General features: G+C 61.9%; 1 protein-coding gene across 1 annotated transcript in view; it reads left to right on the top strand.

The window, feature by feature from the left end:
- The window catches only part of PPARGC1B (PPARG coactivator 1 beta), a 45853-nt gene that overhangs the window by 6709 nt on the left and 27130 nt on the right, over nucleotides 1-12014 (top strand). The gene's annotated exons all lie outside the window — the stretch shown is intronic.

Below are 12014 nucleotides of genomic sequence, written 5' to 3'. Positions count from 1 at the left end.
TCAGTTTGCTGTGAGTTTGAGAGGGAGTCAGAGAGCAGAAGCTCGGCGCTGCTGTCACTTCTGCTCCCCCCGTTATTTGGGGGGGCTGCAGGACCCGGGTCGTCCCTGGCACACGTGGCGTGGAGCGGTGTAGGAAGTGTCATCCTTTCTCCCCCGCTGCCAGAAGCCGCCTGTTCCCCACCTATTCCCCCAGGAACCCTCATTTCCTAATTTTCATGGACGTCAAGAGCGAGGAAATCCTGTGGCGAGGGCCGAGCGTCCTGAGCCGGGGCTGGGGCGGCCGGCGGGGCCCTGCGGATGGAAGGAAGCCCAGCCGCCTCTCCTCGTGTTTGCTGTGCGCCCTGGAAGGCGGGATGTGGCTTTCACAAGTGACAGCTGGGGACCTGGCCGTCCTGCCACGAGGTGACCCAGGGCTGGAGCAGCCCCAGCTCTCCCCGGGGGTGCAGGGCAGCTGCCGAGCAGCGTTTTTTGCTGAGCCGTTCTCGCATGTTTTTTAGCCGCGTTCCTAGGAAGGAGGGAGCGGCGTTGTTATTTTTTCACGAGGAAAGTGCATCTGTAGCTGCGGGGTGTTCGGGAGGCTGCCATGACCCCTTGCATGCACACAGGACTGGCAGGGCTGGGCTGGAGCTGAGACCAGCCCTGGTCACACCGGGGCCATGGCTGTGCACGTGCCGGGGTGACAGCGAGGAGCTGGAGGTGACAAACACGGCGCTCACGGCTCTCCTGGAAGGATGGAGCCGGGCCAGGCTCTGGCTCTCCATTCCCTGCAGAGGCCAGACCTGGTGCCAGCACGGTGTGGGGACACTGGTGGGCACAGAGCTGGTGGCCGTGGTCCTTTGCTCCGGGTGTGATGCCCAGGCAGAGCCCACACTCCTGGGCTGCGAGCAGAGATCCCACTGCCCGTGGGTGGGATCGGGGCTTGCAGGCAGGGCTGGCCAAGGGCTGCACCTTGGCTCATGCCAGGTGAGCTGCCAGCACCCCTCCTGCCCTCACAGGGTGCTCAGCAGCACGGCGGGGCTGAACTTTGTCCAGCTTTAGTCCTCCGTCCTGATTTCTTGGCACTTCCCCTGCCTCGGTGCAAATGTTTGCAACTTCCACGGGCCTTGGCTTCCAGCTAATGAAACTGTGCATTCCTGTTGGCTCCCTGCAAACCGAGGCTGCTTCCCTTTGCCCCTGGGCTCGGGGACCTGCGGCTCTGCCCGTGCCAGGTGTGTGTGGCTCAGGGCCACCTTCCCACTTCTTAATCACAGGAGGATTTTCAAACCTCCCCTCCGACAGCATCAAGCCCAGAGCTCTGCAGAGCTGGGGATTTAAACCACCAGCATCGTTTCTCCTTTCGAGCAGGCTTGCACACAGTCACGACCAAACTGTGCTGATAATGAAAAGGAAAAAAAAAAAAAAGGCAATTTTTTTTCTTAAAAAGGAAGTTTCTGTTTCTGTGTGGGCCCCACAGGGAGGCTGGCGCATGCGGGTTTCGAGTGCTAGAACCCATTTCCCAGGTAACAGAACTCAAGCCTGTGAGAACTGTGGTTTTCTCAGGCTGAAAGGTTGGATGGTATTCGAGCTGCCTTTTTTTTTCTTTTTTTTTTTCCCCTTGTTGCCGTGTCCTTTTAAGAAGGAATAAGTATGTCTATTTATATATATTTTGAAAATGAAAGCACGTGGCCCGTGTCCCCAGAAACCCTCACGGTACATGGTGTCACCCAGCTCCGGGGGGGAACACTGCTTTGCTGGTGATCACCCCCCAGCTGAACTGGGGAGCAGCCCCTGGAGCTTGGGGTGAGCCGTGGGAGGTGTGCTGGACATTCTCGGGAATTCTCCATGAGACCAGAGGCTTCGGGACGTGGAAGTGGATGCAGCAGGAAGGAAGTTGGTAGCTGAGAGGAGAGCGATGTCATGGAGGGAATGTTGGGACAGCGTGGATGGGGAGGGCTGGAGCTGCTCCCTTTATTTATTCCTGTTGACTCCTCCTGTGCTGTGAGTGGTGCTGCCTGGCTGCCTGCGGTGCTGGCTTCTCCATTCCTCTGCCGGGACATCCGGGGCGCACAGTGGTTTCCCTGGGGAGAGCTGAGGACTGCCTGCCCTGGTTGCCTCCTCGCAGTGTCCACCTCAGTGTCCACCAGTGCCAGCTGCCCGTGAGCCCAGAGGAGCTGGAGACCCGTCTGCACATCCAGCTGAGTCGAAAATACATGAAAGGCCGATAATGAGGGGGAGACTGTCCTCATCTCTGCCGCTCGCTTATGGCAGCGCGAGGACCTGGAAATGCAGCTTTCAAGTTTCTCTCTGTATTTATGTAACCCAAACGAACTCTTTTTTGGAAAGAGCCGCTCTGTCTCATTTAGATACCTAAATATAGCAGCTGCTCCGGAGGGAGGATTAGCCTGCGAGTGCCCTGGCGGGTATGGGACCTCTGTGCACGGGCGTTGTGGGGTGTTTAAGCCCCATTCAGCGGGGCCTGGGGGGTTATTCCCCTTGCCATTTTCAGCAGGGGCTCGCAGTGTTCCAGGTCAGCGGGGAGCTCACGGCAGTGACCGGGTTGGGAAGCACAAACCTGTGGAGATGTGGGCTGCAGGGTTTTTTCCTTTTGAGGCCAGGGCCCATCTCTGCCCGAACACGCTGTTTGTTGTTGAGCCCTCACCTCCCCTCGGAAGGAGGATCTGTGCTCCAAGGCGCTGAGGCAGAGCTGAGCTACGGGGTGAAACCTCCACATCCAGCCCTGCCAAAGGGCCCTGTGGGGCTGCAGCACCCCGGGGTGATCAGTCGGGGCTGTTGGAGAGGAATCACCCCATAACGTGGTGCTGGGTGGAAAGGCAGGGAAGTGCAAAGGTCCTTCTGCCCATGGGTGCACCTCAGGCAGCAAAGCCCTTGAGAGCCTTTAGGAAAGGTGTGGGACCCAGCCTTTGAAATGCCAGGCTGAGGGACACCCCAGAGGTGCCATTTCCCTTTGTCAGGGATGTTCATGGGCATTCAGGGACACCCACCCTCCTGGGCACCGGGGCCTGTGCACTTCTCCGAGATGCAGGACCCGGGCACTGTGCACATCCCATGGACACACTTCTGCTTCTCCGCTCACACCAGAGCTCTTTGCCTTTGGAGTGAGCACGAGGGATGGGTCTGACCCTGTGGTGTGGGGGGGCTCCCGTGCACCCCCTGGGATCAGCCAGGCTTGCACCTTGCACCAAGCACCGACAGAAGCTGAGTTCCTCTGAAGTGCACAGGGCGACCTTTGCTTTTGTCTCGCAACATTTCCAACTGCCCTGCAGTGAGAGTGCCGTGTGTCCCTTCGAGGAAGTGGGGAGCAGCGCTTTGTGTGGGGGTGTGCTGGTGTCCCAGGGGCTTGGGGACACATCTGCAGGACCCTCTGCAGCTGGCTCGTTTCGACAGTGTGGAGAGAACACCTTTGTGTTTCCCTCTGCTCCCGCCTGCTCTGCGGCGCTGACACAAGAGCGGCTGCCCGGCCTGGTGCTGCTGCAGGGGCTCCTTGGGATTTGGAGACACGCAGGAGCTGCCCTGTGTTTCCTGCAGGATAGCAGAGGGTCCCTCAGCTGTTTGAGCACTGCCCCCGTGCTTTTGGTGTTGTTTCCTTTGCACACAGCGGCTCTGCCTCATCCCCGTGCTGCCCATCCGTGTGCCCAGAGCTGTGCAGGCTCCTCTGCCACCCCTGCCACCCCCCTGGGGCAGGAGCCACCTGGCTAAACCGTGGGACCCCCGGGATGTGTCGGGGAACACCTGGCTTCTCGCAGTGCCCTTGGACAACCTCGTGAGCGCCGGTGCGATGTCCCCTCAGCTCCCCTGGCACCGCAGGGACCAGGCAGGTCCTGTCAGGGTGATGCCCTGCTCGGGTCCCCTGGCACCGCAGGGACCAGGCAGGTCCTGTCAGGGTGATGCCCTGCTCGGGTCCCCTGGCACTGCAGGGACCAGGCAGGTCCTGTCAGGGTGATGCCCTGCTCGGGTCCCCTGGCACCGCAGGGACCAGGCAGGTCCTGTCAGGGTGATGCCCTGCTCGGGTCCCCTGGCACCGCAGGGACCAGGCAGGTCCTGTCAGGGTGATGCCCTGCTCGGGTCCCCTGGCACCGCAGGGACCAGGCAGGTCCTGTCAGGGTGATGCCCTGCTCGGGTCGGTGTCGCTTGGCCCCACCAGGGCGCAGGTGAGATGGAGAAGGCAGAGGCCGTGCGGTGGAAGGGGAGGAGGCGGCGCAGCGGGGCCTCATGCGGAGGGCTCGCAGTGTCCCCAGGATCCCCCAGCTCCCTGGCAGATGGCTGCAGCCCTCCCGCCCGGCTCCGAGGAATACAAATGTGCGGCAGATACGGTTACCGGCCCCGGCAGCGGTGTTGGCTTTCATCTAGATCGATATCCCTGCCGGCCTGCGTCTGCGGGAGCGCTCAGCTGGCAGCACAAGCCTGCCGGGGAGCAGACACCCGCCGAGGCTCTGCTGCCCGCTGCAGCCCCTGCCCGTCCGTGTGTCCGGCCGCCCGGGCGCGGAGGCAGCGCCGCTGCCGCGCTGGCCGGCTCCGTCATGCGTAAAATGTAATAAATAGGGCCATAAGCCTTTTACAAAGTCTATTTCCACTCTTGGATCCGGGATTTAATGCATGGCTGCTTAGAGAGGCTGAGGATTTCAGGGGTCAGCAAGGCTAATTGCGCTGCTGGAATAAAAGGGTGCGCGGCGAGGATCCCCCGTGGGAGGGGGTGCCGGGGGTCCCCAGCCCCCTGTGCCCCCTGCCAGCAGCCCGGGAATGCCACGGCCACGCCTGGCAGCTTGGCGAGGGCTGGGGTCCCCAGGGAGTGCTCTCTAGAGGCCGGGGAGGCCGAGCCAGCTGGGGGGGTCACATGCTGCAGGTGTTCGGTTCCCCAGTGCTCCGTGGTGTCCCTGTGTGTCTGACCAGGCACGGCTGGCTGGAGCGCTTGATCTTAGATTACCTGTAAGCCAGGGAAAGCCTCTGCGGGGCCAAGGGCCGGTGAGGATCTGAGCTGTCCCGGTGCCAGCTCAGCCCCAGCCTGCAGCATCTCCTTCAGCTGCAGAGAGGAGCTGGGTACCACCCTGCCAGGCCGTGCCAGCGGGCCCCGGTGCCACAAACCGGGCTGTGAAGGGATGTGCGTCCTGCTGCCGAGGAGACAGCCCCGCTGGGAGTGGGAATGCAGCGCTGGGGGAGAGCCTGGGGCACAGACCCGATGGGTCTGGTGGGTGGCCAGCACAGGGCTGGGGTCAGGACGTGGACAGAGCTTTCCTGGAGGTGCCAGGGAGGATGGGGCGTGCGGGCTCTGCATCACCAGGACAGCTGGCAGCCACTCGCGCCCTGTCAGGCGAGGGGGACCCAGATGCCCCGAGGCCGGCGGGCGCGCTCCCTGTGCCAGCCGCTCGCTCTCGCGGGGCTGGCAGGGCTGTGCCGCCGGCCACGGCAGACGGAGGACGCCAGCTCCGCTCAGTGACTTCGCTGGCTGATCCCGTCATCTCCATCTCGCGCCAAGTGCTGAAGTCGCCATGGAAACCGGCACGGAGCAGCCTCACCAGCATCCTCGCTCCCAGCGCCCGGCCGGTGCCACGCCGGTGGCCAGTGACCGGTGGCGGGTGACTGGTGACAAGTGACCGGTGGCAAGTGACCGGTGGCAGGTGAATGGTGGCAGGTGAATGGTGGTGGGTGACTGATGGTGGGTGACCGGTGCCAGGCTCAGCCACCGCTGCTGGTTCCCGTTCCTGAGCCCCATTCCTGGAGAGCGTCAGTCCCACGGCTGGGGCCCGATCCATTAGCGCTCCTCCATCCCGCAGAGCCTCGCGGGGAGCGTGGAGCAGAAGCCCCAGAGTGTTGCTATTAATAGTACCTGCTCACAAAGTTATCTTTAGCTGCACTGCTCCCACCTTCATTCATAACAGCCGTGGCACGGGCCTGACTCTGCGCCCTGCTGCTGGAGGGGCTCTGGAGTAACCCTGGCATCGCTCACCTGGGCTTCCACCACTCACCAGCATTTCCTCTGCCTGTGGAAAGGGATGGGCTGCAAACCTCTCTTTCCCCGTAGTGGGAAACGGAGATGGATTTGTTTTTTTCCCAGGGTTCATTTTTCTGTGGTGACCGTAACTCTGAACTCTGCTTGCCTTTGCCTCTCCTCCCACGTCGCTCCTGTGCGGCAGGGTTGTGTCTTGGCAGAGGCTTTCTCCCTGGAGCATCCCTGCTGGAAGTCCAAACCAGTGCTGGGATTTTCCTTGATCGGTGGAGGAGGCAGCGCGTGAAGTTGACTATTGGGGATGGAGCGTTTTCCGCTCGTATTTCAGTGGGTGTTTTCATAGGTCGCAAGCTGTGGTCCACCCTTCCCAGCATCTCTCATCTCCAGAGCTCACACAGCTCCTGGGAGGGTGCAGAGCTTTGGAAGGGCTTTGAGGATTCAAGGGCTCATCCCACTGCTTTGAGGCAGCATCTCCCACCGTTGCCAGGGAAAGGCCTCCTTCTCCTACTCTTGAACTCGGCAGTCACCGAGTTCCTCAGGTCCCTGGGTTAATCTGTTCCTGCCTTTAATGAGCTGCCTCATTAAAGTGTTTTTCCCTAATAACCAACCCTCTGGGCTGGGTGATGTTCAGCCGCAGACAGCTGGAGACCGGCAGGCTGCAAAGGGCTGTTCAGGCTGCGTGTGGGGTGCAGGGTGAGCACCATCCCTCTTCTCCCAAAAAGGCTGTGAAGGGAGCAGCCCAAAGCACCCCAAACCTGCCTCTCCTGGGCTCCAGCACCAGATTTACTGCACCCACAAACTGCAGGGCAGGCTGCACTGGGGGTGGCATCTGTCCTTAGGGGTACTGGGACTAACCCATCCTGCTGCAGAGCCTTCTTAAAAATGTTCTTACCCAGGGGTGTGCAGCACTGAGCCTGTGGGTGCTCAGCTGCAGCCCTTGGGCTGGGAGGCAACTGCCCAGCCTTAATGAGGGGCTTTGAGCAGCTTGGCTTGAGCTGATCCTGGTTTGGATAACTAGAAGTGGAAAATCTCGCTCCTGGGAGCCTGCTCTGTGTGGAGGAATGCACACGCAGCTTGCAGCCCTGGGAACATCCATCCTGCAGTCCCACCTGGTCCTCTTGTCCTGCAGGCATCTGTCCCACCTCGTCCCACACCTCCGTGGTGGCTGCCCTGGGCGAGCAGGGCGAAGGGTGGGAGCTCTTGGAGCTTCAGCAGAGCCTCTGGTGAGGCAGCAGTGCCTCGGGGCAGCCACAGCCCCTGTCCCCAGACCGTGGTTTTTAGGGTGTCAGTGATGCAAGGCAGGAAGGTGCCTGGTTCTGGGGCTGCTCCATTTATATTTAGCTGACCCAGTTGCCGAGCGGGGGCTGCTGGTCCCTCCTGGTGCTGCACTTGGGGTGCTGTGAGGGAATGCAGCAGCAGGGCTGGGCTACATCCTGCATCCCTGCACCCCTGCATCCCTGCACCCCTGCACCCCTGCACCCCTGCACCCCTGCACCCCTGCACCCCTGCATCCCTGCACCCCTGCACCCCTGCAGCCTGCTCTGGAAGGGCTGGGCAGTGCCAGCCCCTCAGCACCCCGGATCCCCCAGGGAAGGGGGAGCTGCCCGTGCCCCAGCCGAGGTGCAGAGGCAGCAATTGCTGCTGCGGGGAGCAGCCCGAGGTTGTGCACAGGCTGAGGCAGGACCAGGCAGTGCTCAAGCCCCGTTCCTGGAGCCGTCCCGTGGGCTTATCCTGCCTCTCCATCCTGCTGCCGGCTGCAGTGGGTGCCGCCGGCGTGCGAGGGGCTTGAGGGAACTCCTGGAAAGCATTGGGCTGCCAAAACACATCCTCTGAGCGCCAAGCACCTGTGAGGCAGCTGCTTCCCCAGGGCAGGAAGGAGATGAAAAGGAAAATCTCTTCCAAAGGCAGGGTGGCCTCCTCCCCGGGATCAGGGCGTGTGGCCAGGATGCTTTCCCGAAAAGAGCCGCTATCCCTGCGTAGTTTTCTGCGGGGGGGCTGGAGGGGACATGGTGTTCCCGTGCCGATGTCCCCGTGGCTGGGTGTCTCCAGGGCTGTTGTGGTTGGCACACCTGGAGAAAGGCGAGTCCCCAAGGCAGGCCGGAGCAAAGCGCTTGCTGCGGAAAGGGAAATTAATTATGGGCACTTTGCTGCGCTCCAAGCGACTGCAAAGGCTGATGTTTCTCCTGTTGGCCGATAAACTAATTGTAATGGCAAAACCTCAACAAAAGCCAGGCTCTTAAATGCTTTCTTAATTAATAATTCTCAATAATCACTTGACGTCAATGACCAATTAAAACTTTGGAGAAGGGAAGTTGTTGTTAAGTGCCCGATACCTTTGCTCCTCCAGGCGCTGCAGCTCTGATGAATCCTGCAGAAAAGCGCCGGGGATGCCAAGCCCTATGTTTTTAAAGGAAAACATTAAGGAGGAAAAACGTGAATATTCACGTGAGTGTCCGCAGGGACAAGAGGAGGGAAGCTGAGCAGTCACTTGGCTCTGCTGCTCCCTGCTGAGCAGCCAGCAAGGGATGGCAGGGCGGGCACCCGGAGGGGTTTCACCCAAGGGTGCCCCTTTCCTGCCCCTCTGCTGTGCTGAACCCCCAGGGGCAGCACGGATGGAGGGGCATCTTTTCAGGGAGTCCATATCCAAGGGGTCTTTTAGGTCCTGCTGAATGTCCTGTCCCATGGTGGGTCACCTCCTTTACTTGTCACATTTCTCCTCCTTCTCTCCCTCCTCCTCCTCCCCACAGCCTGTCTGAGGTCAGCATCTCCCCGCTCGGCCCTGCCAGGCCTGAAAGCATCACCAGCTGGATTTTACTGGGTGGGAGTTGAGTGATCCCCAATGCATCTGCTGTTAACTGGAGCCTCTGGAAAGCTGCCATTCATCTCCCTGCAGTGCTCCTGGCTGGAGCGCAGTGCTGCAAGGGTTAATGTCCTCCTCCTTCTCCTTCTTCTCCTCCTTCTCCTCCTTCTCTCAACTCCACAGCCATCTTAAAGCTGCTGGAGGCAGAGCTGTGCACTCCCTGCTCCCACTCCTTTTACAGTATGGGCTGGCTGGCCAGGGAGCCCGGCCGGCTCCTCCATCCATCCGACTCTTTTCCTTCTTTGGATGTCCCGTGCTCTGGCTGCCCGGGCACTGCCTCCCTGCCCCTGGCGAGGGGGATGGCCGGGGCCAGGGGCTGCCCAGGGTGGGCTCAGCGGTGCCAGGGGGAGATTTTTGCCCGTGTTTCTCCAGGACAGCGCCGGGTGCCTGCCGAGGTGGATGCCAGCAGCTCCCGGGCGCCGATGGCACGGAGGGAGCGCTTTAAACCTGCGAATCCCTTGGCGGGCGTTAGGAAAATCGAGGTGGGAGAGGGTCACTGTTGGTAGCCAGAGGAGGGTGAGGAGCGTGGCAGAGAGGGAAGGAGCTTTGTGGCAGAGTATCCCGTGGAAGGTGGGCACGGGGATCCTCCCAGCAGGACAGCAGCAGTCCTGGAGCGGGGAAGAAGCGGTGGGAAGGCTTCCAGTGCAGGCAGAGAGGGCAGAGCCTCGGGCAGGCAGGCTCTGCTCCCCACTGAGCTCTTCCCCTGCCTGTCACCTCTCACAGCTGGGCCCGGGGCTCCCGGGGGTGTTGCTGGCGGCCGTGGGAGAGTTGCTGGAGCCTGTGCTGGTGGCCAGGCACGGCCCCAGCCCTCTGTGTGTCAGGACAGCAGCAGCACGTGCTCCTGGCTCTGCACCCCGCTGTGGCCTCTTACCCAAATACCAGCCCCTGCCCAAGGGTTTATGCCCCTCCTGCAGCGGGGGAAAGCAGGGGAAAGGCCTCTGGGGCCGAGGGGGGAGGCAGAAACAGGGCGTCCCTGTGTCCCCTCTGTGCTGCTTCAGCAGATGTCGGCACCGGGAGGAGGGGGAGGTCACCCAGGGATCACATCTGGGGATTTTTCGGGTTGCTGGAAGTCCATGCATAGGATGGTGCCTGGAAAGGGAATGAGGGGAGAAGGGGGAGCGGCCCCAAAAGGCACAGGGGGGTCTTTGGTGCTGCGGGTCCCCGTGGGTGACGGCCTCTCTGCAGCCCCATGGCAGTGGGGACACTGCGGGGACCAAGGAGCCGTCATTCCAAGTGGTTTTCCCTGCGCCCCGTGCCTGGTCCTGCCCGTGCCAGTGTGGGGACAGCAGCCTGGGCTGTGACATCGCTCGTGTCCCTGCACACTGGCTGCTTCTGCGGCCACCAGGCTCAGCCTGGTCCAGCCCGGGGCTGGGGTGCTCAGAGCAGGGACTGTCGCCTCTGTCCCTGCTGCGGGATGCGCAGGGGGCCGTGTCCCACCCTCCCAGCGCCCAGCAGTGCCAGGCAGGTTCCAGTCCCCTCCCGAGCAGGTGGCACAGGCACGGTGGGCACCAGGCACCACCTCTCCCCTCCATCCCATTGTCCCCAGGGAGCGCTCGGTGGGGTGAGGCAGCCCCAGCAGCCCCCACAGCCTGTGAGACCCTTGAGAGGATCCAGTAGCAGCGTGTGGGGGTGCAGGAGTGGTGGCTCCAGCTCACTCCAGCTGGGATGATGAGGTTTAACCCTTTCCTGTGCACTTCCAACCCTCCCTCTTGGCCGGTGGGGTGTCTGTGGGGGGAAGGCTGGGGAGCTGGGGGCTGGTCCCTTTGGTCGGGGCCGTGCTGGTGGGGCTGGCAGTGCCGGCAGCGCTGGCAGCAGGGCCCTGGCCACCCAGGGAGCCCGGTGTCCCAGCGTGACCCGGCCGGGAGCCCCGGCAGGCAGGATGGATGCCTGGAGTTCCGTCCCGCTTGGCCCCGTCTCAACGGGACTCGGTGCCAGGCGTGGGGGGATGGCCGCTGCCAGTCCCAGCAGGGCCACAGCCCAGCCTGGCCACGCGGGGCATCGCTCCCTCTCACCCCTCTGTGCCAGCTGTGCTGAGGGAGGCACCCAGGCCTCCTGCCAAAGGATGGGTGGCTTTCCTGTGGCTTCCAGAAGGCAGGGATGCCTCCTCTCCCCAGCCAGCCACCGGTGCCAGTGCTCAACCTGGCTGCTCTCGCCGTCTCCCTGGCACCACGGGCAGGGGATCCTTTGCCAGGCTCCGGGGTCACACCGGGATTTATCTCTCTGTGGCACATCCCAGAGGAAAGGAGATGGAGGTCTAGTGCTCTATGGCACCCGCGGCTCCCTGCCCCTCCTGCCTCTCTGCTCCGTCTCTGGCTGGGTTGGTTGAGGAAGATCCCTGGATTTTGGCAATGGGGAAGCCAGAGGAAAGCCAGAGGAAAGCCATCCATCCCTTGCCAGAAGCCTGGGTACCCTCCTGCGCTCACCAGGAGCAGGGGGACCCCCTTCCCACCCAGGCAGGACCCGCTCATGCCAGCACATCCAAACCCTTGTGGGATGCAGAGTGAGGGATTTAAACTCGGTCTCATCCCTCGTAGGCTCCCAGGGAAAAGGTCCATGGATTATTTTATGCTTTGCACCCTGTGTGGGCCGGTGTGAGCCTGTGGATGTGTGCAGGCAGTCCCAGCCATGGCTGAGGGGAGCATCAGTGCAGCCCCTGGCTCCTCTCACGCCGATCCCAGCAGCTGCAGGATAATAAATGAGGAGTCTATATTTAGACTCTGTGTCTGGAGCAGCGTCACGGCGTTGCCAGAGGGTTTTACCATCCACCACAGGCAGGTTTCCCTGCTCCTCCAGCTCCGTGCCACCTCTGCAGAAAAGCTCATCAAAGACATCCAGCTGGAAAAGCATCCTGAACAGAAAAACTGATACCTGCCCAAAACCTCAGCCGAGGGATGACAGAGCAGAGCCTTCCAGGGAGCCTTGGAAGGAGCTGGCTTGGGGCCCGTGTCGTTTGGCAAAGGCTTTATTTTGTTGCACAGAATTTTGTAGTAAAGAAAACAGGGATGGAGCCATCCCTTGTGCCACCCCAGCCCGCTGTCAGCTCCTACCCCGGCGCCGCTGCTGCTGCGGCCAGGACAGCTCTCACCCCACGGAGCTGCTGATCCCTGTGGTCCCCAAACCCCCACAGCAGCCTGGCTGTGCCACTGCAGCTGCCAGGAGCAGCTGATGCTGGGGAGGGGACAGTTCCCTGATGGAGCTGGGGCCGCTGCTGAC

Source organism: Hirundo rustica, chromosome 14, assembly GCF_015227805.2.
Source record: "Hirundo rustica isolate bHirRus1 chromosome 14, bHirRus1.pri.v3, whole genome shotgun sequence".
NCBI classification, from domain to species: Eukaryota; Metazoa; Chordata; class Aves; order Passeriformes; family Hirundinidae; genus Hirundo; species Hirundo rustica.
Note: the sequence above shows the minus strand (reverse complement) of the source record. Positions and strands in the feature narration are given on the sequence as shown.